This window comes from Eleutherodactylus coqui, chromosome 12 (genome assembly GCF_035609145.1).
Source record: "Eleutherodactylus coqui strain aEleCoq1 chromosome 12, aEleCoq1.hap1, whole genome shotgun sequence".
Lineage (NCBI taxonomy): Eukaryota > Metazoa > Chordata > Amphibia > Anura > Eleutherodactylidae > Eleutherodactylus > Eleutherodactylus coqui.
In genome coordinates, this window is record NC_089848.1 from 28,254,716 (window position 1) to 28,278,907 (window position 24,192).

Genomic DNA, 24,192 nt, shown 5'->3' on the forward strand with positions numbered 1-24,192 from the left:
TCCGGCCTCTGGATTGACACGCCCGACCTCTGGAGAGATTCGCCCTGCCTCCAGAGAGACTCGCCCGGCCCCTAGAGAGACTCGCCCGGCCTCTGGAGAGATTCGCCCGGCCTCTGGAAAGACTCGCCTGGCCTCTGGAAAGACTCGCGCGGCCTCTGGGGACACTCGCCCAACCTCTGTAGAGATTCGCCCTGCCTCTGGAGAGACTTGCCCGGCCCCTGGAGAGACTCGCCTGTCCTCTGCAGAGACTCACCCGGCTTCTGAAGAGACTCGCCTGGCCCCTGGAGAGACTCGCCCGACCCCTGGTGAGACTAGCCCGGCCTCTGGAGAGACTCGCCCGGTCTCTGTAGAGACTCGCCCGGCCCCTGGAGAGACTCGCCCGGCCCCTGGAGAGATTCGCCCAGCCTATGTAGAGACACGCCCAGCCTCTGGAAAGACTCGCCCGGCCACTGGGGAGACTCGCCTGGCCTCTGGAGAGACTCACCTGGCCCCTGGAGAGACTCGCTGGCCTCTGTAGAGATTCGCCCGGCCTCTGGAGAGACTCGCCTGGCCTCTGGAGAGACTTGCCCGGCCTCTGGAGAGACTCGCCCTGCCTCTGGAGAGACTCGCCTGGCCTCTGGAGAGACTCGCCTTGCCTCTGGAGAGATTCGCCCGGCGCCTGGAGGGACTCGCCCGGCTACTGGAGAGATTCGCCCGGCCCCTGGAGAAACTCGCCCGGCCTCTGTAGAGACTCGCCCGGCCTGTGGAGAGACTCGCCCGGCCTCTGTAGAGATTCGCCTGGCCTCTGGAGAGACTCGCCTGGCACCTAAAGAGACTCGCCCTGCCTCTGTAGAGATTCGCCTGGCCTCTGGAGAGACTCGCCCGGCACCTAAAGAGACTCGACCTGCCTCTGTAGTCTCGCATGGCCCCTGGAGAGACTCGCCCGGCCTCTGGAGAGACTCGCCTGGCCTCTGGAGAGACTCGCACTGCCTCTGGAGAGACTTGCCCGACCTCTGTAGAGATACGCCAGGCCTCTGGAGAGACTCGCCTGGCCCCTGGAGAGACTCGCCCGGCCTCTGTAGAGACCCGCCCGGCCTCTGAAGAGACTCGCCCGGCCCCTGGAGAGACTCGCTCGACGACTGGAGAGACTCGCCCAGCCTCTGGAGAGACTCGCCTGGTCTCTAAACAGACTCGCCCGGCCCCTGGAGAGACTCGAACGGCCCCTGGAGAGACTCGCCCTGCCACTGGAAAGACTCGCCCTGCCCCTGGAGAGGCTAGCCCGGCCCCTGGAGAGACTCGCCCGATCCCTGAAGAGACTAGCCCGGCCTCTGGAGAGACTCACCTGGTCTCTAAAGAGACTCGCCCGGCCCCTGGAGAGACTCGCCCGGCCCCTGAAGAGACTCGTCCTGCCTCTGGAAAGACTCGCCCAGCCTCTTTAGACACTCGCCAGGCCTCTGCACAGACTCGCACAGCCTCTGGAGAGACTTGCCTGGCCTATGGAAAGACTCGACCGGCCAATGAGGAGACTTGCCCGGCCACTGGGGATACTCGCCCAGCCTCTGGAGGGACTCGCCCGGCCTCTGGAGAGATTTGACGGTCCTTTTGAGAGACTCGCCCGGCCTCTGAAGAGACTCGCCCGGCCCCTGGAGAGACTCGCCTGGCCCCTGGTGAGACTCGCCCGGCCCCTAGAGAGACTCGCCCAGCCTCTGGAGAGATTCGCCCGGCCTCTGGAAAGACTCGCCCGGCCTCTGGAAAGACTCGCCCGGCATCTGGGGAGACTCGCCCGACCTCTGGGGAGACTCGCCCGGCCTCTGGAGAGACTCGCCCGGCCTCTGGAGAGATTCGCCCGGCCTCTGGAAAGACTCGCCCGGCCCCTAGAGAGACTCACCCTGCCTCTGGAGAGATTCGCCCGGCCTCTGGAAAGACTCGCCCGGCCTCTGTAGAGACTCGCCCGGCCTGTGGAGAGACTCGCCTGGCCTCTGTAGAGACTCGCCCGGCCACTTTAGAGCTTCGCCCGGCCTCTGGAGAGACTCGCCCGGCCCCTGGATAGGCTAGCCCGGCCTCTGGAGAGACTTGCCCGGCCTCTGGAGAGACTTGTCCGGCCCCTGGAGAGACTCGCCCGGTCTCTGTAGAGACTCGCCCGGCCTGTGGAGAGACTCGCCCGGCCCCTGGAGAGACTCGCCCGGCCCCTGGATAGGCTAGCCCGGCCTCTGGAGAGACTCGCCCGGCCTCTTTAGACACTCGCCAGGCCTCTGCACAGACTCGCCTGGCCCCTGGAGAGACTCGCCTTGCCTCTGGAGATATTCGCCCGACGCCTGGAGAGACTCGCCCGGCCACTGGAGATATTCGCCCGACCCCTGAAAAGATTCGGCCAGCCTCTTGGGAGACTCGCCCGTCCCCTGGAGAGACTTGCACGGCTCCTGGAGAGACTCGCCTGGCCTCTGTAGAGATTCGCCCGGCCTCTGCTGAGACTCGCCCGGCCTCCGGAGAGAATCGCCCGGCCTCTGGAGAGACTCACCTGGCCTCTGGAAAGACTCGCCCGGCCTGTGGAGAGACTCGCCCAGCCTTTGTAGAGACTCTCCCGTCCCCCGGAGAGACTCGTCCGGCCCCTGGAGAGACTCGCCCGGCCTCTGGAGAGACTCTCCCGGCCTCTGGAGAGACCCGCCCGGCCTCTGGAGAGCCTCGCCCGGCCTGTGGAGAGACTCGCCTGGCCTCTGGAAAGACTCACCCGGCCACTGGAGAGATTCGCCCGGCCCCTGAAGAAACTCGCCCGGCCTCTGTAGAGACTCGCCCGGCCTGTGGAGAGACTCGCCCGGCCTCTGTAGAGATTCGCCTGGCCTCTGGAGAGACTCGCCTGGCACCTAAAGAGACTCGCCCTGCCTCTGTAGAGATTCGCCTGGCCTCTGGAGAGACTCGCCCGGCCCCTGGAGAGACTCGCCCGGCCCCTGGAGAGACTCGCCCTGCCTCTGGTAAGACTCGCTTTGCCCCTGGATAGGCTAGCCCGGCCTCTGGAGAGACTCGCCCAGCCTCTGGAGAGACTCGCCCGGCCTCTGTAGAGATTCGCCTGGCCTCTGAAGAGACTTGCCCGGCCTCTGGAGAGTCTCGCCTGGCCCCTGGTGAGACTAGCCTGGCCCCTGGAGTGACTCGCTTGGCCTCTGGAGAGACTCGACCGGCCTCTGGAAAGACTCGCCCGCCCAATGGGGAGACTCAGCCAGCCTCTGGCAAGACTCGCCCGGCCTCTGGAGAGACTTGCCCGTCCTCTGTAGAGATACGTCCGGCCTCTGGAGAGACTCGCCTGGCCCCTGGAGAGACTCGCCCGGCCTCTGGAGAGACCCGCCCGGCCTCTGAAGAGACTCGCCCGGCCCCTGGAGAGACTCGCTCGACGACTGGAGAGACTCGCCCAGCCTCTGGAGAGACTCGCCTGGTCTCTAAACAGACTCGCCCGGCCCCTGGAGAGACTCGAACGGCCCCTGGAGAGACTCGCCCTGCCACTGGAAAGACTCGCCCTGCCCCTGGAGAGGCTAGCCCGGCCCCTGGAGAGACTCGCCCGATCCCTGAAGAGACTAGCCCGGCCTCTGGAGAGACTCACCTGGTCTCTAAAGAGACTCGCCCGGCCCCTGGAGAGACTCGCCCGGCCCCTGAAGAGACTCGTCCTGCCTCTGGAAAGACTCGCCCAGCCTCTTTAGACACTCGCCAGGCCTCTGCACAGACTCGCACAGCCTCTGGAGAGACTTGCCTGGCCTATGGAAAGACTCGACCGGCCAATGAGGAGACTTGCCCGGCCACTGGGGATACTCGCCCAGCCTCTGGAGGGACTCGCCCGGCCTCTGGAGAGATTTGACGGTCCTTTTGAGAGACTCGCCCGGCCTCTGAAGAGACTCGCCCGGCCCCTGGAGAGACTCGCCTGGCCCCTGGTGAGACTCGCCCGGCCCCTAGAGAGACTCGCCCAGCCTCTGGAGAGATTCGCCCGGCCTCTGGAAAGACTCGCCCGGCCTCTGGAAAGACTCGCCCGGCATCTGGGGAGACTCGCCCGACCTCTGGGGAGACTCGCCCGGCCTCTGGAGAGACTCGCCCGGCCTCTGGAGAGATTCGCCCGGCCTCTGGAAAGACTCGCCCGGCCCCTAGAGAGACTCGCCCGGCCTCTGGAGAGATTCGCCCGGCCTCTGGAAAGACTCGCCTGGCCTCTGGAAAGACTCGCGCGGCCTCTGGGGACACTCGCCCAACCTCTGTAGAGATTCGCCCTGCCTCTGGAGAGACTTGCCCGGCCCCTGGAGAGACTCGCCTGTCCTCTGCAGAGACTCACCCGGCTTCTGAAGAGACTCGCCTGGCCCCTGGAGAGACTCGCCCGACCCCTGGTGAGACTAGCCCGGCCTCTGGAGAGACTCGCCCGGTCTCTGTAGAGACTCGCCCGGCCCCTGGAGAGACTCGCCCGGCCCCTGGAGAGACTCGCCCAGCCTCTGTAGAGATTCGCCCGGCCTCTGAAAAAGACTCGCCCGGCCTCTGGAAAGACTCGCCCGGCATCTGGGGAGACTCGCCCGACCTCTGGGGAGACTCGCCCGGCCTCTGGAGAGACTCGCCCAGCCTCTGGAGAGATTCGCCCGGCCTCTGGAAAGACTCGCCCGGCCCCTAGAGAGACTCGCCCGGCCTCTGGAGAGATTCGCCCGGCCTCTGGAAAGACTCGCCTGGCCTCTGGAAAGACTCGCGCGGCCTCTGGGGACACTCGCCCAACCTCTGTAGAGATTCGCCCTGCCTCTGGAGAGACTTGCCCGGCCCCTGGAGAGACTCGCCTGTCCTCTGCAGAGACTCACCCGGCTTCTGAAGAGACTCGCCTGGCCCCTGGAGAGACTCGCCCGACCCCTGGTGAGACTAGCCCGGCCTCTGGAGAGACTCGCCCGGTCTCTGTAGAGACTCGCCCGGCCCCTGGAGAGACTCGCCCGGCCCCTGGAGAGATTCGCCCAGCCTATGTAGAGACACGCCCAGCCTCTGGAAAGACTCGCCCGGCCACTGGGGAGACTCGCCTGGCCTCTGGAGAGACTCGCCTGGCCCCTGGAGAGACTCGCTGGCCTCTGTAGAGATTCGCCCGGCCTCTGGAGAGACTCGCCTGGCCTCTGGAGAGACTTGCCCGGCCTCTGGAGAGACTCGCCCTGCCTCTGGAGAGACTCGCCTGGCCTCTGGAGAGACTCGCCTTGCCTCTGGAGAGATTCGCCCGGCGCCTGGAGGGACTCGCCCGGCTACTGGAGAGATTCGCCCGGCCCCTGGAGAAACTCGCCCGGCCTCTGTAGAGACTCGCCCGGCCTGTGGAGAGACTCGCCCGGCCTCTGTAGAGATTCGCCTGGCCTCTGGAGAGACTCGCCTGGCACCTAAAGAGACTCGCCCTGCCTCTGTAGAGATTCGCCTGGCCTCTGGAGAGACTCGCCCGGCACCTAAAGAGACTCGACCTGCCTCTGTAGTCTCGCATGGCCCCTGGAGAGACTCGCCCGGCCTCTGGAGAGACTCGCCTGGCCTCTGGAGAGACTCGCACTGCCTCTGGAGAGACTTGCCCGACCTCTGTAGAGATACGCCAGGCCTCTGGAGAGACTCGCCTGGCCCCTGGAGAGACTCGCCCGGCCTCTGTAGAGACCCGCCCGGCCTCTGAAGAGACTCGCCCGGCCCCTGGAGAGACTCGCTCGACGACTGGAGAGACTCGCCCAGCCTCTGGAGAGACTCGCCTGGTCTCTAAACAGACTCGCCCGGCCCCTGGAGAGACTCGAACGGCCCCTGGAGAGACTCGCCCTGCCACTGGAAAGACTCGCCCTGCCCCTGGAGAGGCTAGCCCGGCCCCTGGAGAGACTCGCCCGATCCCTGAAGAGACTAGCCCGGCCTCTGGAGAGACTCACCTGGTCTCTAAAGAGACTCGCCCGGCCCCTGGAGAGACTCGCCCGGCCCCTGAAGAGACTCGTCCTGCCTCTGGAAAGACTCGCCCAGCCTCTTTAGACACTCGCCAGGCCTCTGCACAGACTCGCACAGCCTCTGGAGAGACTTGCCTGGCCTATGGAAAGACTCGACCGGCCAATGAGGAGACTTGCCCGGCCACTGGGGATACTCGCCCAGCCTCTGGAGGGACTCGCCCGGCCTCTGGAGAGATTTGACGGTCCTTTTGAGAGACTCGCCCGGCCTCTGAAGAGACTCGCCCGGCCCCTGGAGAGACTCGCCTGGCCCCTGGTGAGACTCGCCCGGCCCCTAGAGAGACTCGCCCAGCCTCTGGAGAGATTCGCCCGGCCTCTGGAAAGACTCGCCCGGCCTCTGGAAAGACTCGCCCGGCATCTGGGGAGACTCGCCCGACCTCTGGGGAGACTCGCCCGGCCTCTGGAGAGACTCGCCCGGCCTCTGGAGAGATTCGCCCGGCCTCTGGAAAGACTCGCCCGGCCCCTAGAGAGACTCACCCTGCCTCTGGAGAGATTCGCCCGGCCTCTGGAAAGACTCGCCCGGCCTCTGTAGAGACTCGCCCGGCCTGTGGAGAGACTCGCCTGGCCTCTGTAGAGACTCGCCCGGCCACTTTAGAGCTTCGCCCGGCCTCTGGAGAGACTCGCCCGGCCCCTGGATAGGCTAGCCCGGCCTCTGGAGAGACTTGCCCGGCCTCTGGAGAGACTTGTCCGGCCCCTGGAGAGACTCGCCCGGTCTCTGTAGAGACTCGCCCGGCCTGTGGAGAGACTCGCCCGGCCCCTGGAGAGACTCGCCCGGCCCCTGGATAGGCTAGCCCGGCCTCTGGAGAGACTCGCCCGGCCTCTGGAGAGACTTGTCCGGCCCCTGGAGAGACTCGCCCGGTCTCTGTAGAGACTCGCCCGGCCTGTGGAGAGACTCGCCCGGCCCCTGGAGAGACTCGCCCGGCCCCTGGAGAGACTCGCCCTGCCTCTGGTAAGACTCGCTTTGCCCCTGGATAGGCTAGCCCGGCCTCTGGAGAGACTCGCCCGGCCCCTGGAGAGACTCGCCCGGCCTCTGTAGAGATTCGCCTGGCCTCTGAAGAGACTTGCCCGGCCTCTGGAGAGTCTCGCCTGGCCCCTGGTGAGACTAGCCTGGCCCCTGGAGTGACTCGCCCGGCCTCCGGAGAGACTCGACTGGCCTCTGGAAAGACTCGCCCGCCCAATGGAGAGACTCGCCCGGCCTCTGGAGAGACTCGCCTGGCTTCTGGAGAGACTCGCACTGCCTCTGGAGAGATTCGCCCGGCCTCTTGAGAGACTCGCCCGACCTGTGGAGAGATTCGCCCGGCCCCTAAAGAGACTCGTCCGGCCTCTGGAGAGACTCGCCCTTCCTCTGTAGAGACTCGCATGGCCCCTGTAGAGACTTGCACGGCCTCTGGAGAGACGCGCTCGGCCCCTGGAGAGACTCGCCTGGCCTCTGGAAGGACTCGCCTGGCCTCTGGAGAGACTCGCCCGGCCTCTGAAGAGACTCGCCAGGCCCCTGGAGACACTTGCCCGGCCTCTGGAGAGACTCGCCCGGCCTCTGGAAAGACTCGCCCGGCCGCTAGAGAGACTCACCCTGCCTCTGGAGAGACTCGCCTGGCCTCTGCAAAGACTCGTCCGGCCACTGGGGAGTCTCGCCCGGCCTCTGGAAAGACTCGCGCGGCCTCTGATCAGACTCTCCCAACCTCTGTAGAGATTCGCCCTGCCTCTGTAGAGACTTGCCCGGCCCCTGGAGAGACTCGCCTGGCCTCTGCAGAGACTCACCCGGCTTCTGAAGAGACTCGCCTGGCCCCTGGAGAGACTCGCCCGACCCCTGGTGAGACTAGCCCGGCCTCTGGAGAGACTCGCCCGGTCTCTGTAGAGACTCGCCCGGCCTGTGGAGAGACTCGCCCTGCCCCTGGAGAGACTCGCCCGGCCCCTGGAGAGACTCGCCCTGCCTCTGGTACGACTCGCTCTGCCTCTGGATAGGCTAGCCCGGCCTCTGGAGAGACTCGCCCGGCCTCTGGAGAGACTTGTCCGGCCCCTGGAGAGACTCGCCCGGCCTCTGTAGAGACTCGCCCGGCCTGTGGAGAGACTCGCCCGGCCCCTGGAGAGACTCGCCCGGCCCCTGGAGAGACTCGCCCTGCATCTGGTAAGACTCGCTTTGCCCCTGGATAGGCTAGCCCGGCCTCTGGAGAGACTCGCCCGGCCTCTGGAGAGACTTGTCCGGCCCCTGGAGAGACTCGTCCGGCACCAAAAGAGACTCGCCTGGCCTCTGAAGAGACTTGCACGGCCTCTGGAGAGTCTCGCTTGGCCCCTGGTGAGACTAGCCTGGCCCCTGGAGTGACTCGCCCGGCCTCCGGAGAGACTCGACCGGCCTCTGGAAAGACTCGCCCGCCCAATGGGGAGACTCACCCGGCCTCTGGCAAGACTCGCACGGCCTCTGGAGAGACTTGCCCGTCCTCGGTAGAGATACGCCCGGCCTCTGGAGAGACTCGCCTGGCCCCTGGAGAGACTCGCCCGGCCTCTGGAGAGACTCGCCCGGCCCCTGGAGAGACTCGCCCGGCCTCTGAAGAGACTCGCCCGGCCCCTATAGAGACTCGCTCGACGACTGGAGAGACTCGCCTGGTCTCTAAACAGACTCGCCTGGCCTATGGAAAGACTCGACCGGCCACTGGGGAGACTTGCCCAACCACTGGGGATACTCGCCCAGCCTCTGGAGAGACTCGCCCGGCCTCTGGAGAGATTTGACGGTCCTTTTGAGAGACTCGCCCGGCCCCTGGAGAGACTCGCCTGGCCCCTGGTGAGACTCGCCTTGCCCCTGGAGAGACTCGCCGGGCCTCTGGAGAGACTCGCCCTGCCTCTGGAAAGACTCGCCCGGCCCCTGGAGAGGCTCGCCCGGCCCCTGGAGAGACTCGCCCGACCTCCGGAAAGACTCGCCCGGCCCCTGGAGAGACTCTCCCGGCCTATGGAGAGACTCGCCCGGCCTCTGGAGAGACTCGCCTGGCCTCTGGAATGACTCGCCCGGCCACCTGGGAGACTCGTCCGGCCTGTGGAAAGACGCGCCCGGCCTCTGGAGAGACTCGCCCGGGCTCTGGAGAGACTCGCGCGGCCTCTGGAGAGACTCGCCCGGCCTCTGGAGAGACTCGCCCGGCCCCTGGAGAGATTCGCTCGGCCTATGGAGAGACACGCCCGGCCTCTGGAGAGACTCGTCCGGCCTCTGGATTGACACGCCCGGCCTCCGGAGAGATTCGCCCTGCCTCCAGAGAGATTCGCCCGGCCTCTGTAGAGACTCGCCCGGCCCCTGGAGAGACTCGCCCGGCCCCTGGAGAGATTCGCCCAGCCTATGTAGAGACACGCCCAGCCTCTGGAAAGACTCGCCTGGCCTCTGTAGAGATTCGCCTGGCCTCTGGAGAGACTCGCCAGGCCTCTGGAGAGACTTGCCCGGCCTCTGGAGAGACTCGCCCTGCCTCACTAGAGACTCGCCCGACCTCTGGGGAGACTCGCCTGGCCTCTGGAGAGACTCGCCCTGCCTCTGTAGAGATTCGCCTGGCCTCTGGAGAGACCCGCACTGCCTCTGGAGAGATTCGCCCGGCCTCTTGAGAGACTCGCCCGACCTGTGGAGAGACTCGCCCGGCCCCTGGAGAGACTCGCCCGGCCTCTGAAGAGACTCGCCCGGCCCCTGTAGAGACTCGCTCGACGACTGGAGAGACTCGCCCAGCCTCTGGAGAGACTCGCCTGGTCTCTAAACAGACTCGCCCGGAAACTGGAGAGACTCGCCCGGCCCCTGGAGAGACTCGCCCGGCCTCTGAAGAGACTCGCCCGGCCCCTGTAGAGACTCGCTCGACGACTGGAGAGACTCGCCCAGCCTCTGGAGAGACTCGCCCGGCCTCTGGAGAGATTTGACGGTCCTTTTGAGAGACTCGCCCGGCCTCTGAAGAGACTCGCCCGGCCCCTGGAGAGACTCGCCTGGCCCCTGGTGAGACTCGCCCAGCCCCTGGAGAGACTTGCCCGGCCCCTGGAGAGACTCGCCCTGCCTCTGGAAAGACTCGCCCGGCCCCTGGAGAGGCTCGCCCGGCCCCTGGAGAGACTCGCCCGACCTCCGGAAAGACTCGCCCGGCCCCTGGAGAGACTCTCCCGGTCTATGGAGAGACTCGCCCGGCCTCTGGAGAGACTCGCCTGGCCTCTGGAAAGACTCGCCCGGCCACCTGGGAGACTCGTCCGGCCTGTGGAAAGACTCGCCCGGCCTCTGGAGAGACTCGCCCGGCCTCTGGAGAGACTCACCCGGCCTCTGGAGAGACTCGCCCGGCCCCTGGAGAGATTCGCTCGGCCTATGGGGAGTCACGCCCGGCCTCAGGAGAGACTCGTCCGGCCTCTGGATTGACACGCCCGACCTCTGGAGAGATTCGCCCTGCCTCCAGAGAGACTCGCCCGGCCTCTGTAGAGACTCGCCCGGCCCCTGGAGAGACTCGCCTGGCCCCTGGAGAGATTCGCCTGGCCTCTGGAGAGAGTCGCCTGGCCTCTGGAGAGACTTGCCCGGCCTCTGGAGAGACTCGCCCTGCCTCTGTAGAGACTTGCATGGCCACTGTACAGACTTGCACGGCCTATGGAGAGACGGGGTCGGCCCCTGGAGAGACTCGCCTGGCCTTTGGAGAGACTCGCCAGGCCTCTGAAGAGACTCGCGAGGCCCCTGGATAGACTTGCCCGGCCTCTGGAGAGACTCGCCTGGCCCCTGGAGAGACTCGCCTTGCCTCTGGAGATATTCGCCCGACGCCTGGAGAGACTCGCCCGGCCACTGGAGATATTCGCCCGACCCCTGAAAAGATTCGGCCAGCCTCTTGGGAGACTCGCCCGTCCCCTGGAGAGACTTGCACGGCTCCTGGAGAGACTCGCCTGGCCTCTGTAGAGATTCGCCCGGCCTCTGCTGAGACTCGCCCGGCCTCCGGAGAGAATCGCCCGGCCTCTGGAGAGACTCACCTGGCCTCTGGAAAGACTCGCCCGGCCTGTGGAGAGACTCGCCCAGCCTTTGTAGAGACTCTCCCGTCCCCCGGAGAGACTCGTCCGGCCCCTGGAGAGACTCGCCCGGCCTCTGGAGAGACTCTCCCGGCCTCTGGAGAGACCCGCCCGGCCTCTGGAGAGCCTCGCCCGGCCTGTGGAGAGACTCGCCCAGCCTCTGGAGAGACTCGCCTGGCCTCTGGAAAGACTCACCCGGCCACTGGAGAGATTCGCCCGGCCCCTGAAGAAACTCGCCCGGCCTCTGTAGAGACTCGCCCGGCCTGTGGAGAGACTCGCCCGGCCTCTGTAGAGATTCGCCTGGCCTCTGGAGAGACTCGCCTGGCACCTAAAGAGACTCGCCCTGCCTCTGTAGAGATTCGCCTGGCCTCTGGAGAGACTCGCCCGGCCCCTGGAGAGACTCGCCCGGCCCCTGGAGAGACTCGCCCTGCCTCTGGTAAGACTCGCTTTGCCCCTGGATAGGCTAGCCCGGCCTCTGGAGAGACTCGCCCAGCCTCTGGAGAGACTCGCCCGGCCTCTGTAGAGATTCGCCTGGCCTCTGAAGAGACTTGCCCGGCCTCTGGAGAGTCTCGCCTGGCCCCTGGTGAGACTAGCCTGGCCCCTGGAGTGACTCGCTTGGCCTCTGGAGAGACTCGACCGGCCTCTGGAAAGACTCGCCCGCCCAATGGGGAGACTCAGCCAGCCTCTGGCAAGACTCGCCCGGCCTCTGGAGAGACTTGCCCGTCCTCTGTAGAGATACGTCTGGCCTCTGGAGAGTCTCGCCTGGCCCCTGGAGAGACTCGCCCGGCCTCTGGAAAGACTCGCCCGGCCCCTGGAGAGACTCGCCCGGCCTCTGAAGAGACTCGCCCGGCCCCTGTAGAGACTCGCTCGACGACTGGAGAGACTCGCCCAGCCTCTGGAGAGACTCGCTTGGTCTCTAAACAGACTCGCCCGGCCCCTGGAGAGACTCGCCCGGACCCTGGAGAGACTCGCCCGGCCTCTGAAGAGACTCGCCCGGCCCCTGTAGAGACTCGCTCGACGACTGGAGAGACTCGCCCAGCCTCTGGAGAGACTCGCCCGGCCTCTGGAGAGATTTGACGGTCCTCTTGAAAGACTCGCCCGGCCTCTGAAGAGACTCGCCCGGCCCCTGGAGAGACTCGCCTGGCCCCTGGTGAGACTCGCCCAGCCCCTGGAGAGACTCGCCCGGCCCCTGGAGAGACTCGCCCTGCCTCTGGAAAGAATCGCCCGGCCCCTGGAGAGGCTTGCCCGGCCCCTGGAGAGACTCGCCCAACCTCCGGAAAGACTCGCCCGGCCCCTGGAGAGACTCTCCCGGTCTATGGAGAGACTCGCCCGGTCTCTGGAGAGACTCGCCTGGCCTGTGGAAAGACTCGCCCGGCCTCTGGAGAGACTCGCCCGGCCTCTGGAGAGACTCACCCGGCCTCTGGAGAGACTCGCCCGGCCTCTGGAGAGACTCGCCCGGCCCCTGGAGAGTCGCTCGGCCTATGGAGAGACACGCCCGGCCTCTGGAGAGTCTCGTCCGGCCTCTGGATTGACACGCCCGGCCTCCAGAGAGACTCGCCCGGCCTCTGTAGAGACTTTGCCCGGCCCCTGGAGAGACACGCCCGACCTGGGGAGAGATTCGCCCGGCCCCTAAAGAGACTCGCCCGGCCTCTGGAGAGAAACGCCCTGCCTCTGTAGAGACTCGCATGGCCCCTGTAGAGACTTGCACGGCCTATGGAGAGACGCGCCCGGCCCCTGGAGAGACTCGCCCAGCCTCTGGAAAGACTCGCCTGGCCTCTGGAGAGACTCGCCCGGCCTCTGAAGAGACTCGCCAGGCCCCTGGAGAGACTTGCCCGGCCTCTGGAGAGACTCGCCCGGCCTCTGGAGAGACCCGCCCGGCCTCTGTAGAGCCTCGCCCGGCCTGTGGAGAGACTCACCCAGCCTCTGGAGAGACTCGCCCTGCCTCTGGAAAGACACGCCCTTCCCCTGGAGAGGCTAGCCCGGCCCCTGGAGAGACTTGCCTGGCCTCTGGAGAGACTCGCCCGGCCTCTGTAGAGACTCGCCCGGCCTCTTTACAGACTCGACCGGCCTCTGCAGAGACTCGCCCGGCCCCTTTACAGACTCGTCCGGCCTCTGCAGAGACTCGCCCGGCCTCTGAAGAGATTCGGCCAGCCTCTCGAGAGACTCGCCCATCCCCTGGAGAGACTTGCACGGCTCTTGGAGAGACTCGCCTGGCCTCTGGAGAGACTCGCCCGTCCCCTGGAGAGACTTGCACGGCTCTTGGAAAGACTCGCCCGGCCTCTGGAGAGACTCACCCGGCCTTTGTAGAGACTCTCCCGTCCCCCGGAGAGACTCGTCCGGCCCCTGGAGAGACTCGCCCGGCCTCTGGAGAGACTCTCCCGGCCTCTGGAGAGACCCGACCGGCCTCTGTAGAGCCTCGCCCGGCCTGTGGAGAGACTCGCCCGGCCTCTGGAGAGACTCGCCTGGCCTCTGCAAAGACTCGCCCGGCCACTGGGGAGACTCGCCCGGCCTCTGGAGAGACTCGCCCGGCTTCTGGAAAGACTCGCCCGGCCACTGGGCAGACTCGCCCTGCCTCTGGAAAGACACGCCCTGCCCCTGGAGAGGCTAGCCCGGCCCCTGGAGAGACTCGCCTGGCCTCTGGAGAGACTCGTCCGGTCACTGGAGAGACTCGCCCGGCCTATGTAGAGACTCGCCCGACCTCTGTAGAGACTCGCCCGGCCTCTTTACAGACTCGCCCGGCCTCTGCAGAGACTCGCCCGGCCTCTGGAGAGACTCGCCTGGCCTCTGGAAAGACTCACCCGGCCACTGGGGAGATTTGCCTGGCAACTGACGATACTCGCCCGTCCTCTGGAGAGATTTGCCCGGCCTCTTGAGAGACTCGCCTGGACTCTGTAGAGACTCGCCTGGCCTCTGTAGAGATTCACCCGGTCTCTGGAGAAACTCGCCCAGCCTCTGTAGAGACTCGCCCGGCCCCTGGAGAGACACGCCCGGCCTCTGTAGAGATTCGCCTGGCCTCTGGAGAGACTCGCCGGGCCTCTTTAGAGACTCGCCCGGCCTCTGGAAAGACTCGCCTGGCACCTAAAGAGACTCGCCCTGCTTCTGTAGAGATTCGATCGGCCTCTAGAGAGACTCACCCGACACCTAAAGAGACTCGCCCTGCCTCTGTAGAGTCTCGCATGGCCCCTGGAGAGACTCGCCCGGCCTCTGGAGAGACTCGCCTGGCCTCTGGAGAGACTCGCCCTGCCTCTGGAGAGATTCGCCCGGCCTCTTGAGAGACTCGTCCGGCCTGTGGAGAGATTCGCCCGGCCTCTGGAGAGACTCGCCCGGCCCCTAAAGAGACTCGCCCGGCATCTGTAGAGACTCGCCCGGCCTCTTTACAGACTCGCCCGGCCTCTGCAGAGACTCGCCCGGCCTCTGGAGAGACTCGCCTGGCCTCTGGAAAGACTCACCCGGCCACTGGGGAGATTTGCCTGGCCACTGGGGATACTCGCCCGGCCTCTGGAGAGACTCGCCCGGAATCTGGAGAGACTCGCCCGGCCTCTGGAAAGACTCGCCCGGCATCTGGAGAGATTTGCCCGGCCTCTTGAGAGACTCGCCTGGACTCTGTAGAGACTCGCCCTGCCTCTGTAGAGACTCGCCCGGCCCCTGGAGAGACACGCCCGGCCTCTGTACAGATTCGCCTGGCCTCTGGAGAGACTCGCCCGGCCTCTTTAGAGACTCGCCCGGCCTCTGCAGAGACTTGACCGGCCTCTGAACAGACTCGCCCGGCCCCTAAAGAGACTCGCCCGGCATCTGTAGAGACTCGCCCGGCCTCTTTACAGACTCGCCCGGCCTCTGCAGAGACTCGCCCGGCCTCTGGAGAGACCCGACCGGCCTCTGTAGAGCCTCGCCCGGCCTGTGGAGAGACTCGCCCGGCCTCTGGAGAGACTCGCCTGGCCTCTGCAAAGACTCGCCCGGCCACTGGGGAGACTCGCCCGGCCTCTGGAGAGACTCGCCCGGCTTCTGGAAAGACTCGCCCGGCCACTGGGCAGACTCGCCCTGCCTCTGGAAAGACACGCCCTGCCCCTGGAGAGGCTAGCCCGGCCCCTGGAGAGACTCGCCTGGCCTCTGGAGAGACTCGTCCGGCCACTGGAGAGACTCGCCCGGCCTATGTAGAGACTCGCCCGACCTCTGTAGAGACTCGCCCGGCCTCTTTACAGACTCGCCCGGCCTCTGCAGAGACTCGCCCGGCCTCTGGAGAGACTCGCCTGGCCTCTGGAAAGACTCACCCGGCCACTGGGGAGATTTGCCTGGCAACTGACGATACTCGCCCGTCCTCTGGAGAGATTTGCCCGGCCTCTTGAGAGACTCGCCTGGACTCTGTAGAGACTCGCCTGGCCTCTGTAGAGATTCACCCGGTCTCTGGAGAAACTCGCCCAGCCTCTGTAGAGACTCGCCCGGCCCCTGGAGAGACACGCCCGGCCTCTGTAGAGATTCGCCTGGCCTCTGGAGAGACTCGCCGGGCCTCTTTAGAGACTCGCCCGGCCTCTGGAAAGACTCGCCTGGCACCTAAAGAGACTCGCCCTGCTTCTGTAGAGATTCGATCGGCCTCTAGAGAGACTCACCCGACACCTAAAGAGACTCGCCCTGCCTCTGTAGAGTCTCGCATGGCCCCTGGAGAGACTCGCCCGGCCTCTGGAGAGACTCGCCTGGCCTCTGGAGAGACTCGCCCTGCCTCTGGAGAGATTCGCCCGGCCTCTTGAGAGACTCGTCCGGCCTGTGGAGAGATTCGCCCGGCCTCTGGAGAGACTCGCCCGGCCCCTAAAGAGACTCGCCCGGCATCTGTAGAGACTCGCCCGGCCTCTTTACAGACTCGCCCGGCCTCTGCAGAGACTCGCCCGGCCTCTGGAGAGACTCGCCTGGCCTCTGGAAAGACTCACCCGGCCACTGGGGAGATTTGCCTGGCCACTGGGGATACTCGCCCGGCCTCTGGAGAGACTCGCCCGGAATCTGGAGAGACTCGCCCGGCCTCTGGAAAGACTCGCCCGGCATCTGGAGAGATTTGCCCGGCCTCTTGAGAGACTCGCCTGGACTCTGTAGAGACTCGCCCTGCCTCTGTAGAGACTCGCCCGGCCCCTGGAGAGACACGCCCGGCCTCTGTACAGATTCGCCTGGCCTCTGGAGAGACTCGCCCGGCCTCTTTAGAGACTCGCCCGGCCTCTGCAGAGACTTGACCGGCCTCTGAACAGACTCGCCCGGCCTCTGGAAAGACTCGCCCGGCAACTGGGGATACTCGCCCTGCCTCTGGATAGACCCGCCCAGCCCCTGGAGAGACTCGCTCGGCCTCTGGAGAGTTTCGCACGGGCCCCTGGAGAGACTCGCCCGGCCTCTGGAAAGACTCGCCTGGCCTCAGGAAAGACTCGCCCGGCCACTTGGGAGACTCGCCCGGCATGTGGAAAGACTCGCCCGGCCTCTGGAAAGACTCGCCCGGCCTCTGGAGAGACTCGCCCGGCCTCTGGAGAGATTCGCTCGGCCTATGGAGAGACACGCCCGGCCCCTGCAGAGGCTCGCCCGGCCCCTGGAGAGACTCGCCCGGCCTCCGGAGAGACTCGCCCGGCCCCTGGAGAGTCTCTCCTGGCCTATGGAGAGACGCCCCGGGCCTCTGTAGAGACTCGCCCAGACTCTTTAAATACTCGCTCTGCCTCTGCAGAGACTCGCCCGGCCTCTGGAGAGACTCGCCCGGCCTCTGTAGAGACTCGCCTGGCCTCTGGAAAGACTCGCCCGGCCACTGGGGAGACTCGCCCGGCCTCTGGAAAGACTCGCCCGGCCTCTGGAAAGACTCGCCCGGCCTCTGGAGAGACCCGCCCGGCCTCTGTAGAGCCTCGCCCGGCCTGTGGAGAGACTCGCCCAGCCTCTGGAGAGACTCACCCGGCCTTTGGAAAGACTCGCCCGGCCACTGGGCAGACTCGCCCTGCCTCTGGAAAGACACGCCCTTCCCCTGGAGAGGCTAGCCCGGCCCCTGGAGAGACTTGCCTGGCCTCTGGAGAGACTCGCCCGGCCTCTGTAGAGACTCGCCCGGCCTCTTTACAGACTCGACCGGCCTCTGCAGAGATTCGCTCGGCCCCTTTACAGACTCGTCCGGCCTCTGCAGAGACTCGCCCGGCCTCTGGTGAGACTCGCCTGGCCTCTGGGAAGACTCACCCGGCCACTGGGGAGATTTGCCTGGTCATTGGGGATACTCGCCCGGCCTCTGGAGAGACTCGCCCGGCCTCTGGAGAGACTCGCCCGGCATCTGGAGAGATTTGCCCGGCCTCTTGAGAGACTCGCCTGGACTCTGTAGAGACTCGCCTGGCCTCTGTAGAGATTCGCCCGGTCTCTGGAGAGACTCGCCCAGCCTCTGTAGAGACTCGCCCGGCCCCTGGAGAGACTCGCCCGGCCTCTTTAGAGACTCGCCCGGCCTCTGGAAAGACTCGCCTGGCACCTAAAAAGACTCGCCCTGCCTCTGTAGAGATTCGCCCGGCCTCTAGAGAGACTCACCCGACAACTAAAGAGACTCGCCCTGCCTCTGTAGAGTCTCGCATGGCCCCTGGAGAGACTCGCCCGGCCTCTGGAGAGACTCGCCTGGCCTCTGGAGAGATTCGCCCGGCCTCTTGAGAGACTCGTCCGGCCTCTGGAGAGACTCGCCCGGCCCCTAAAGAGACTCGCCCGGCATCTGTAGAGACTCGCCCGGCCTCTTTACAGACTCGCCCAGCCTCTGCAGAGACTCGCCCGGCCTCTGGAGAGACTCGCCTGGCCTCTGGAAAGACTCACCCGGCCACTGGGGAGATTTGCCTGGCCACTGGGGATACTCGTCCAGCCTCTGGAGAGACTCGCCCGGCCTCTGCAGAGACTCGCCCGGCCTCTGGAGAGACTCGCCCGGCATCTGGAGAGATTTGCCCGGCCTCTTGAGAGACTCGCCTGGACTCTGTAGAGACTCGCCCAGCCTCTGTAGAGACTCGCCCGGCCCCTGGAGAGACACGCCCTGCCTCTGTACAGATTCGCCTGGCCTCTGGAGAGAATCGCCCAGCCTCTTTAGAGACTCGCCCGGCCTCTGCAGAGACTTGACCGGCCTCTGAACAGACTCGCCCGGCCTCTGGAAAGACTCGCCCGGCCACTGGGGATACTCGCCCTGCCTCTGGATAGACCCGCCCAACCCCTGGAGAGACTCGCTCGGCCTCTGGAGAGTTTCGCCCGGCCCCTGGAGAGACTCGCCCGGCCTCTGGAAAGACTCGCCTGGCCTCTGGAAAGACTCGCCCGGCCACTTGGGAGACTCGCCCGGCATGTGGAAAGACTCGCCCGGCCTCTGGAAAGTCTCGCCCTGCCTCTGGAGAGACACGCTCGGCCCCTGCAGAGGCTCGCCCGGCCCCTGGAGAGACTCGCCCGGCCTCCGGAGAGACTCGCCCGGCCCCTGGAGAGTCTCTCCTGGCATATGGAAAGACGCCCCGGGCCTCTGTAGAGACTCGCCCAGACTCTTTAAATACTCGCTCTGCCTCTGCAGAGACTCGCCCGGCCTCTGGAGAGACTCGCCCGGCCTCTGTAGAGACTCGCCTGGCCTCTGGAAAGACTCGCCCGGCCACTGGGGAGACTCGCCCGGCCTCTGGAAAGACTCGCCCGGCCTCTGGAAAGACTCGCCCGGCCTCTGGAGAGACCCGCCCGGCCTCTGTAGAGCCTCGCCCGGCCTGTGGAGAGACTCGCCCAGCCTCTGGAGAGACTCACCCGGCCTTTGGAAAGACTCGCCCGGCCACTGGGCAGACTCGCCCTGCCTCTGGAAAGACACGCCCTTCCCCTGGAGAGGCTAGCCCGGCCCCTGGAGAGACTTGCCTGGCCTCTGGAGAGACTCGCCCGGCCTCTGTAGAGACTCGCCCGGCCTCTTTACAGACTCGACCGGCCTCTGCAGAGATTCGCTCGGCCCCTTTACAGACTCGTCCGGCCTCTGCAGAGACTCGCCCGGCCTCTGGTGAGACTCGCCTGGCCTCTGGGAAGACTCACCCGGCCACTGGGGAGATTTGCCTGGTCATTGGGGATACTCGCCCGGCCTCTGGAGAGACTCGCCCGGCCTCTGGAGAGACTCGCCCGGCATCTGGAGAGATTTGCCCGGCCTCTTGAGAGACTCGCCTGGACTCTGTAGAGACTCGCCTGGCCTCTGTAGAGATTCGCCCGGTCTCTGGAGAGACTCGCCCAGCCTCTGTAGAGACTCGCCCGGCCCCTGGAGAGACTCGCCCGGCCTCTTTAGAGACTCGCCCGGCCTCTGGAAAGACTCGCCTGGCACCTAAAAAGACTCGCCCTGCCTCTGTAGAGATTCGCCCGGCCTCTAGAGAGACTCACCCGACACCTAAAGAGACTCGCCCTGCCTCTGTAGAGTCTCGCATGGCCCCTGGAGAGACTCGCCCGGCCTCTGGAGAGACTCGCCTGGCCTCTGGAGAGATTCGCCCGGCCTCTTGAGAGACTCGTCCGGCCTCTGGAGAGACTCGCCCGGCCCCTAAAGAGACTCGCCTGGCATCTGTAGAGACTCGCCGGGCCTCTTTACAGACTCGCCCAGCCTCTGCAGAGACTCGCCCGGCCTCTGGAGAGACTCGCCTGGCCTCTGGAAAGACTCACCCGGCCACTGGGGAGATTTGCCTGGCCACTGGGGATACTCGTCCGGCCTCTGGAGAGACTCGCCCGGCCTCTGCAGAGACTCGCCCGGCCTCTGGAGAGACTCGCCCGGCATCTGGAGAGATTTGCCCGGCCTCTTGAGAGACTCGCCTGGACTCTGTAGAGACTCGCCCAGCCTCTGTAGAGACTCGCCCGGCCCCTGGAGAGACACGCCCTGCCTCTGTACAGATTCGCCTGGCCTCTGGAGAGAATCGCCCAGCCTCTTTAGAGACTCGCCCGGCCTCTGCAGAGACTTGACCGGCCTCTGAACAGACTCGCCCGGCCTCTGGAAAGACTCGCCCGGCCACTGGGGATACTCGCCCTGCCTCTGGATAGACCCGCCCAACCCCTGGAGAGACTCGCTCGGCCTCTGGAGAGTTTCGCCCGGCCCCTGGAGAGACTCGCCCGGCCTCTGGAAAGACTCGCCTAGCCTCTGGAAAGACTCGCCCGGCCACTTGGGAGACTCGCCCGGCATGTGGAAAGACTCGCCCGGCCTCTGGAAAGTCTCGCCCTGCCTCTGGAGAGACACGCCCGGCCTCTGGAGAGATTCGCTCGGCCTATGGAGAGACACGCTCGGCCCCTGCAGAGGCTCGCCCGGCCCCTGGAGAGACTCGCCCGGCCTCCGGAGAGACTCGCCCGGCCCCTGGAGAGTCTCTCCTGGCCTATGGAAAGACGCCCCGGGCCTCTTTATAGACTCGCCCAGACTCTTTAAAGACTCGCTCTGCCTCTGCAGAGACTCGCCCGGCCTCTGGAGAGACTCGTCCGGCCTCTGGAGAGACTCGCCTGGCCTCTGGAAAGACTCGCCCGGCCACTGGGGAGACTCGCCCGGCCTCTGGAAAGACTCGCCCGGCCTCTGGAGAGACTCGCCCGGCCCCTGGTGAGACTCGCCTGGCCTCTGGAGAGACTCGTCCGGCCACTGGAGAGACTCGCCCGGCCTATGGAGAGACTCGCCCGGCCTCTTTACAGACTCGCCCGGCCTCTTTACAGACTCGCCGGCCTCTGGAGAGACTCGCCCGGCCTCTGGAAAGACTCACCCGGCCACTGGGGAGATTTGCCTGGCCACTGGGGATACTCGCCCGGCCTCTGGAGAGACTCGCCCGGCCTCTGGAGAGACTCGCCCCGCATCTGGAGAGGTTTGACCGGCCTCTTGAGAGACTCGCCTGGACTCTGTAGAGACTCGCCCGGCCTCTGTAGAGACTCGCCCGACCCCTGGAGAGACACGCCCGGTCTCTGTACAGATTCGTCTGGCCTCTGGAGAGACTCGCCCGGCCTCTTTAGAGACTCGCCCGGCCTCTTTAGAGACTTGACCGGCCTCTGGACACACTCGCCAAGCCTCTGGAGAGACTCGTCCTGCATCTGGAGAGGTTTGCCCGGCCTCTTGAGAGGCTCGCCTGGACTCTGTAGAGACTCGCCCGGCCTCTGTGGAGACTCGCCCGGCCCCTGGAGAGACACGCCCGGCCTCTGTACAGATTCGCCTGGACTCTGGAGAGACTCGCCCGGCCTCTTTAGAGACTCGCCCGGCCTCTGCAGAGACTTGACCGGCCTCTGGACAGACTCGCCCGGCCTCTGGAAACACTCGCCCGGCCACTGGGGATACTCGCCCTGCCTCTGGATAGACCCGCCCAGCCTCTGGACAGACTCACTCGGCCTCTGGAGAGTTTCGCCCGGCCCCTGGAGAGACTCGCCCGGCCTCTGGAAAGACTCGCCTGGCCTCTGGAAAGACTCGCCCGGCCACTTGGGAGACTCGCCCGGCATGTGGAAAGACTCGCCCGGCTTCTGGAAAGACTCGCCCGGCCTCTGGAGAGACTCGCCCGGCCTCTGGAGAGATTCGCTCGGCCTATGGAGAGACACGCCCGGCCCCTGCAGAGGCTCGCCCGGCCCATGAAGAGACTCGCAAGGCCTCCGGAGAGACTCGCCCGGCCCCTGGAGAGTCTCTCCTGGCCTATGGAAAGACTCCCCGGGCCTCTTTAGAGACTCGCCCGGACTCTTTAAAGACTCGCTCTGCCTCTGCAGAGACTCGCCCGGCCTCTGGAGAGACTCGCCCGGCCACTGGAGTGACTCGCCCGGCCTCTGGAGAGACTCGCCTAGCCTCTGGAAAGACTCGCCCGGCCACTGGGGAGACTCGCCCGGCCTCTGGAAAGACTCGCCCGGCCTCTGGAAAGACTCGCCCGGCCTCTGGAGAGACTCGCCCGGCCTCTGGAGAGATTCGCTCGGCCTATGGAGAGACACGCACGGCCTCTGGTGAGACTCGTCCTGCCTCTGAATTGACACGCCCGGCCTCTGGAGAGATTCGCCTTGCCTCCAGAGAGACTCGCCCGGCATCTGTAGAGACTCGCCCGGCCCCTGGAGAGATTCGCCCGGCCAATGGAGAGACACGCCCAGCCTCTGGAGAGACTCGCCCGGCCCCTGGAGAGACTCGCCCGGCCTCTGTAGAGATTCGATTGGCCTCTGGAGAGACTCGCCCGGCCTCTTTAGAGACTCGCCCGGCCTCTGGAAAGACTCGCCTGGCACCTAAAGAGATTCGCCCGGCCTCTGTAGAGTCTCGCATGGCCCCTGGAGAGACTCGCCCGGCCTCTGGAGAGACTCGCCTGGCCTGTGGAGAGAGTCGCCCTGCCTCTGGAGAGATTCGCCAGGCCTCTTGAGAGACTCGTCCGGCCTGTGGAGAGATTCGCCCGGCCTCTGGGGAGACTCGCCCCGCCCCTAAAGAGACTCGCCCGGCCTCTGGAGAGACTCGCCCGGCCACTGGGCAGACTCGCCCTGCCTCTGGAAAGACACGCCCTGCCCCTGAAGAGGCTAGCCCGGCCCCTGGAGAGACTGGTCTGGCCTCTGGAGAGACTCGTCTGGCCACTGAAGAGACTCGCCCGGCCTATGGAGCGACTCGTCCGGCCTCTGGAGAGACTCGTCCGGCCTCTGGAGAGACTCGCCTGGCCTCTGGAAAGACTCGCCCGGCCACTGGGGAGACTCGCCCGGCCTCTGGAAAGACTCGCCCGGCCTCTGGAGAGACTCGCCAGGCCCCTGGTGAGACTCGCCTGGCCTCTGGAGAGACTCGTCCGGCCACTGGAGAGACTCGCCCGGCCTATGGAGAGACTCGCCCGGCCTCTTTACAGACTCGCCCGGCCTCTTTAGAGACTCGCCGGCCTCTGGAGAGACTCGCCCGGCCTCTGGAAAGACTCACCCGGCCACTGGGGAGATTTGCCTGGCCACTGGGGATACTCGCCCGGCCTCTGGAGAGACTCGCCCGGCCTCTGGAGAGACTCGCCCCGCATCTGGAGAGGTTTGACCGGCCTCTTGAGAGACTCGCCTGGACTCTGTAGAGACTCGCCCGGCCTCTGTAGAGACTCGCCCGACCCCTGGAGAGACACGCCCGGTCTCTGTACAGATTCGCCTGGCCTCTGGAGAGACTCGCCCGGCCTCTTTAGAGACTCGCCCGGCCTCTGCAGAGACTTGACCGGCCTCTGGACACACTCGCCCAGCCTCTGGAGAGACTCGTCCTGCATCTGGAGAGGTTTGCCCGGCCTCTTGAGAGGCTCGCCTGGACTCTGTAGAGACTCGCCCGGCCTCTGTGGAGACTCGCCCGGCCCCTGGAGAGACACGCCCGGCCTCTGTACAGATTCGCCTGGCCTCTGGAGAGACTCGCCCGGCCTCTTTAGAGACTCGCCCGGCCTCTGCAGAGACTTGACCGGCCTCTGGACAGACTCGCCCGGCCTCTGGAAACACTCGCCCGGCCACTGGGGATACTCGCCCTGCCTCTGGATAGACCCGCCCAGCCTCTGGACAGACTCACTCGGCCTCTGGAGAGTTTCGCCCGGCCCCTGGAGAGACTCGCCCGGCCTCTGGAAAGACTCGCCTGGCCTCTGGAAAGACTCGCCCGGCCACTTGGGAGACTCGCCCGGCATGTGGAAAGACTCGCCCGGCTTCTGGAAAGACTCGCCCGGCCTCTGGAGAGACTCGCCCGGCCTCTGGAGAGATTCGCTCGGCCTATGGAGAGACATGCCCGGCCCCTGCAGAGGCTCGCCCGGCCCATGAAGAGACTCGCAAGGCCTCCGGAGAGACTCGCCCGGCCCCTGGAGAGTCTCTCCTGGCCTATGGAAAGACTCCCCGGGCCTCTTTAGAGACTCGCCCGGACTCTTTAAAGACTCGCTCTGCCTCTGCAGAGACTCGCCCGGCCTCTGGAGAGACTCGCCCGGCCTCTGGAGTGACTCGCCCGGCCTCTGGAGAGACTCGCCTGGCCTCTGGAAAGACTCGCCCGGCCACTGGGGAGACTCGCCCGTCCCCTGGAGAGACTTGCACAGCTCCTGGAGAGACTCGCCCGGCCTCTGTAGAGATTCGCCCGGCCTCTGCTGAGACTCGCCCGGCCTCTGGAGAGACTCGCCCGGCCTCTGGAGTGACTCGCCCGGCCTCTGGAGAGACTCGCCTGGCCTCTGGAAAGACTCGCCCGGCCACTGGGGAGACTTGCCCGGCCTCTGGAAAGACTCGCCCGGCCTCTGGAAAGACTCGCCCGGCCTCTGGAGAGACTCGCCCGGCCTCTGGAGAGATTCGCTCGGCCTATGGAGAGACACGCACGGCCTCTGGTGAGACTCGTCCTGCCTCTGAATTGACACGCCCGGCCTCTGGAGAGATTCGCCTTGCC